Raw genomic sequence first — 6,338 nt, 5'->3', positions numbered from 1 at the left:
AAACGGAGGCTGAAGGAAATCTGCAAAGTATTATTTATTGATATAATTTGGATATATCAACAAAGTTGAAATGATAAATTGGCCACCGTAACGATTACAAAAGCACAGGCAGCCCAAGCTCACTACTAGAAAAGCGGACGTGACTCTTACCTTGTTGCGCAACGTTTTATATTTATAAAGGTTTGTATGGGATGTTATCGATTTTCCTTAAAAGAGAGAAATAAATGTCTTGTTTTGAAATAAAATGGGCTTACCTTATTGCCTTGTTGTTTGCTTTCGTGATTCCTAGCGTCTCAGACCATTTTGAAGCGTTTTCGGCGAGTTAGCGCCATGTTGGCTCCGACGAGGGGCTAACGCTCGAAACGTCAGCTTTTGTAATCGTTACGGTGGCCAATTTACCATTTCAACTTTGTTGATATATCCAAATTATTTCGTTACTCCCACCGACGCAGCCCCAAACAGTTTCTTTCGAAACTATCAGCCTTTATTATTTATTGATTTTGAAAAATCAATCGGTAGAAAGGCGCTTGTCAACGTCGTATGTAACGCTTTAAAAATCTCTACTTCGGGTCCTGGAAGCAATGCTACCAAACAATCTTCTACTTCGTGCACCAACACTCCAACAACTATGTACCTTCAAAAACTAAAAGACTGGCAGAAAAACTTAAATGAAGTACCATTACTGATGGAAGAATCCATAGTAAAAGAGTACTTGATCGGAGCCGGATACGACAAGAAAGCAGTGAGATAATACAAAACGCTACGTGTTTGGGGGCACAAGCAAGGAATTCATTCAGTCAAGTAAGTTGACAATTGAAAGTAGTAATATTGATCTGTTTTAAAAGTTGTTAAATTGATTTTTTATTTGCCTTGTTTCTTCAGAATTCATTTACTTCCTGAATACAAGAACTTTTGGGCTCTAAGGAGCAGTTGTAATCCCTCGTTTTGTACTGAACGTGAAAAAAGTAAACTGATGTGCTTGGTACTACAAAGATCTACAAGCTAGGCAGTATTTTCCCACTGCACATATACTGTTGGGTATGTTTGTTCTGCCACTTATAAAACAGCTAATACACGTAGCTGTGAATGATTTTTCTGATGTAGTATTAATTGTTTATTTATAGATTGAGAGGTGACTGCAGCCATATTGGAGCACTTCTTTTTATGCTCTGTGATGTTGTGGCAGAGGGGAAACAGCAGCTTCCACCAGATCTCACTTGCACCGATTTGCCATGTTCATGGTCTGATCGTAAAGGTAATAGCATTTCACTTATCGTTCAAACATTTTTAATTTTCCTTTTAGTGGAAACATTTTTGTAATATATATATATTTTTTCATTAAATGGCTTGAACCCGGGGTAACATGTGAAGGTGTAGTCTGATCGTCCGGGTGAGTGTAGTCCTGAGAAGGACTGTTGTCGGTGGTAGTGACTGACGTTTCGACAACCTGTGCAGAAGTCATCATCAGAGTCAAGTGAATGATTGTTGTTAGTAGAATGTTCTTATTCCAGTTCGTGTGAAATGATCGGTTGGTTTTGCCGTGATGTTATTGGCTGTAAGACCCAAGTGACGTAAGTCGGTCGTGATTGGTCTGTTTCGATCTGTCGGTAAAGTTAGGTCGTTCTTTTTTGGTCGTTTGTGATGTTTATGTCGTGAATGAGTCGTTTGTATGGGGCGGGTAGTTGTTGACATCTGTTTAGGGGAGTCTGTTCTAAGTTAGTAAACCAGCTTTCCTGAGTCAGTCGTTGAAAATAGTCAGTGCTGTAGGTTAGGCATTGCGCAGAGTCCCAGTCAATGTTGTGGTTGGTAAGTCGATGGTGTTCAGCAATGTGATTGCTGACATCACCTTTCTTGGTCGCCCGTCTGTGTTCAGCCAGTCTTGTTGTGAGGTTTCTGCCAGTCTCACCGATGTAGGAGGCTTGGCAGTCGGAACAACTGATCTTATAAATCGTTCCCTGTCTGTTCCTCGGTTCGTCTTTGTCTTTAACGTTGGTTAGTAACTGACGTAGTGTGGTAATGGGTTTGTGGGCGACGCGGATATTGAAGGGTAGTAAGATGCGCGAGATGTTTTCAGAGATGCCTTTTATGTACGGTATGGTTGCTGTAGTCGAAGGGGTTGCGGTGTCGTTTGTTTCGGTAGTGGTAGTGGGTCGGTGAGTGTTTTGTCGCATGAAGCCGTTGTTGTAGTTGTTCTTCGTAAAAACACGGTGATGGTATTTGTTCTCGTCGGATAAGCTGTCTGTCGAGTCACATACTAGTTGTGCGCGTCGTGTTAGAGTTCTGATAGTTGTGGCTTTGTGTGATGTAGGGTTGTAGGATGACTCGTCTTGTAATCTGTCGGTGTGTGTCGGTTTCCTGTAAACTGTCGTTCGTAATGAGTTGTCGTTGTGGCTTACCAGGCAGTCTAGAAAAGGAAGTTTGCCATTTTCTTCGACTTCTCTGGTAAACAGTATGTTAGTGTTTTGTTCGTTAAGGCGGTTGTGGAATGCGTCAATTTGGTCGTGTCGAACGGCGGTGAATGTGTCGTCAACGTAACGTAACCCAAGTGGTATCGTTTGTCGGCAAGTCGAAAGGGCGCGTTCCTCGATGTTCTGCATCACAATTTCTGCTATAACAACAGAAGCTGGAGACCCCATGGCAGTGCCGTGTAACTGTTTGTAGTGTTTACCGTTGTACTGAAAGTAAGTAGACGTTAGGCAAATGTTTAGCAAGTCCATGATGTCGTCTGTCGGTAGCGGTAGTGGGTCGGTAGATTGTCGGATTGCAGTCTCAGTGCATTGTAATGCTAATTGAAGTGGAATACTTGTGAACAGTGATTTCACATCAAATGACACTAGTTTGTAGTCGTCAGGTATCTGAACAGTCTTGGTAGCGTTAGTGAAGTCTTCAGTGGATTGTAGTTTATGTCTGGATTTGTCGGTTAGCGGTTGTAGTATTGTCGTCAGGTACTTGGGTAGTTGGTATGTGGGAGAGCCTGAACAAACATCGAATTAAACCCGACATTAAGCATTCTTCTTCAAAAGATATGTTAGATATGTTCAGGGTAAAACGCACATGTGAGAAAGTTTTACGACGTAGCTTTTACGTTCAAATCGAACAACAAGACGAAATGTAGAAGCGAGATCCTGAACAAACATCGAATTAAACCCAACAAGAGGGGAAGGTTAACGGACGGTTACACGACACCATACGATTATTCTTAGTTTCATCTTGAATGGGTCCGTCTTAAGAGACCGTTCAATACAGATGGAAGACAATACAGACAAGCCGTTAGGACCGCAAGGACTTCGTGCGAGAGCGGCCACTTAATACGAGTGGCCGCTTTAAATTACAGTAAATAGTGCAGAGTTTCGGAACTTTAAAAACTGATCGTTTAGCCTGACAAGGTTACCGCTTAATACGATACCGCTTAATATGGTACCGCTTCATATAGGCTCAAGGATAAAATAGAGCAAGGTCAGGTGCGTAGCGTGGTCATTTTTTCAAGTACGCACAAGTACATATGATCTAGAAACCTAAGTAAACTGAGCGAAAAATACCGCGTTCTTTATTTCTTGTTTGAAATAGTTGTGAGAATACAAGCAAAGAACAAAGCGTCTTGCCCTTATTTTGAGCAAACTTGGCGCAAACACAACATTGTTTTGAAATTTTTCTGGTCACTTCAAGTACGCACGTGCGTATATGCGTAGAGGACGCTACGCGCCTGGAGATTAAAACGTTAGTTTACTCCGGATTTACTTATGGTGAATTTACTGCAGTTACCTTACTGCAGTTAAGTGTTTGTATTATGATTAAATAAGAAATTATCTTGATAGTAATAAGGGAGTGTACAGGTATTAATGTTGTTGTCTCAGAAAGAATTCTCACATGACACAAAGACTTTCCTTCGTGCAAAAAAAGCTAGTACAAGTCAATGATTTCAGTTCTGTTCAATGTTCGGTTCAAGGCTCGACTACTGACACATTTGAAATGCCACCTTTGAATTGTTCCTACCAGTGCACCAGGCCGACTTTGGTAATGTGGCAGTTTGCATACTGTTCTGCAATATCACTCGCTGATAAGACCCTGCTCCAAAGATTAACTTCTGTCACCTCACCCGGTCCAAAACTATTTTTGCTTTGGAAGCTCCCTCCAACTGTATCTTGATCTTGTCCAATAACAACTGTTCCGCCAGCTGGAACCTGGTGGTTTTCGTTCAAGTCTGTTCCATTGCTTCGAAGTCGTCCATCCAGATAAAGCTGCCAGGCGCCTTTTGTGCTTTTCCAGGTAACACAGATGTGATGCCACATGGCGTCACTTATTCCAGCTCCGGTAACACTTGGAAAATGATCATAGAAAAAGGTACGTTAAAAATTCTTATAATCTCCAAAGACTCAGTTTTCCTATACTAACTGCAGATAATTGATTAAAAGCTTAAGTGATAAGACAGTTCATTCTATGGCTGAAATACTACCAAGAGACTGAGACACTACCAAGAGAATTTCCAGTAGATGTGCCGCCCTGCTTCAAGCTGACTTGGACAACTCCATAACTTGGTGTGACGACAACGGTATGTCTTTCAGCACAAAGAAATGTAAAGTCCTACACATGTCAAAGAGAACCTCGCGCCAAAGCGAGAAGCATACATACCATTTAGACGGCCAGACCTTGGACTCACCTCCTGACACCAAGGCTTTAGGCGTGACTGTCACTACTCCACTATCATGGACGACGCACGTCGAAGAGATATGTGCCAAGTGTAAAAAAGTTCTTGGTCTTGTAAAGCGTGTATGCGGTAGAGACATTGTTAACGTATCAACTAAGAAATGATGTACACTGCGTTAGTTCGCCCAATCGTCGAGTACGTATCCTCTGTATGGTCTCCTTACACAGCAAAGCATCGTAGGCTAATCAAAAATATACAACGACGGGCTACTAAATTTATGCTAAACCACCCAGATAGGAAAACCAGCTACACTGCGATACTGAAAACTCTCAGACTAGGTTTACACTAGAGGAGAGTTTTCTGGATTCATAAATGTTTCCGGATTCATCAATTTTGGAGTATTCGGATTCCTAGGCGTTTACACTGAAAGGATATTCGGATTCCTGACCGTTTACACACAACGACAACTCCGAGAACATTCGAAATGGAATGGTTACCAAGCCCAGTGTTGTTTCGTCGTTCGATCGACAAAGTGAAAATGCCTCCCCCAAAAAAAGCTAGAGTAGATCCAGATGTCACCGAGGCAAATTTGAGTTGGACAGATGCCAAGCAGTCTACGTCATCGTAGGCGATTAAGTGTGGCTGACGTTAAACTTTCTTGCAATAATAATTTGCGTTTCTTCAGAAATACTGCGGTACACATGATATAATTTATCGCCTGAACCTGCAACAAGATTAGGCAGCCGGAGACCGCCAGCAATGTTAGCACCAGATCTATTTTGGTTTCACCGCAAACTCAAAAGATTGCAGGTGGAAATAATATCCGGATTCGAGAAAAAAACCGGTTACACGACAAAACTTTCCGGATACAAAAGTTATCGGATTCAAAGTTCCCACTTTAAATTCCGGATTCAAAATCTCCGGAGACACGACCAAACCGGGACGTTTTTATTTCGGATTCGTCCACTTTCGTGTAAACGGTAGAATGAATCCGGTACTAAAACGTTTCGGATTCATCACGAATCCGAAACAATTTCCTCTAGTGTAAACCTAGTCTTAGCCTACTGCCGCTTGAATTCAGAAGAGAAGTCCATGATCTTGTCATGTTATACAAAATTAGGTCAGGTCTTATCAACGCTAGCTTTGACCATCTTCTGCTTCCTGCTAACCATACATACGCAACCCGACGTCATCATCCTGCAAATATCCGCCCTTTATTTACTCATACTCAGCGGTATTTTACAAACTCTTTCTTTCCTCGCACAATTAAATTATGGAACGATTTACCGAGCAACATTAAGCAAGCGAGCTCCTTATATAACTTTAAAGCCTTAGTTAAGCGGTTTTATACAGAAAAGCTCACGCTTTATACTCCGCCCTAAGTGTCGCAGTCGGTCGGCAAATTATTTTATTCTATAGACAAAGTACATAAGTGCATATGTAACCTATATTTTTCTATTCTTTGTATTTTGTAAGGGGACAAATGTCAATTGGGGCTCGCCCTGTATTTTTCCCCTGCCATTATATTTTTGTTTATTTATTGCGTGTCTCTGTTCATGTATTTACTTGTAAATTGTATTTTTCAGTGACAAATCTCAATAAACTAAACTAAACAAGCAAGGCAAATTTAATATACCCAGGGTCCCTCTCCAAATGTTATCATCATAGCGACATCATCGCCATAGTTTTTGTC

The 6,338-nt window shown here is 41.4% G+C and overlaps 1 long non-coding RNA gene across 1 annotated transcript; it reads left to right on the top strand.

Annotated features, from left to right (window-relative positions):
• Window positions 1–228: 228 nt before the first annotated feature.
• On the top strand, window positions 229–6,280 carry LOC148732969 (uncharacterized). Its single transcript, XR_015999939.1, has 4 exons — window positions 229–801; window positions 883–1,038; window positions 1,125–1,255; window positions 3,997–6,280. It is a non-coding gene; the product is annotated as an uncharacterized LOC148732969 (long non-coding RNA).
• Window positions 6,281–6,338: the final 58 nt, after the last annotated feature.

This window comes from Stylophora pistillata, chromosome 4 (genome assembly GCF_964205215.1).
Source record: "Stylophora pistillata chromosome 4, jaStyPist1.2, whole genome shotgun sequence".
Lineage (NCBI taxonomy): Eukaryota > Metazoa > Cnidaria > Anthozoa > Scleractinia > Pocilloporidae > Stylophora > Stylophora pistillata.
Note: the sequence above shows the minus strand (reverse complement) of the source record. Positions and strands in the feature narration are given on the sequence as shown.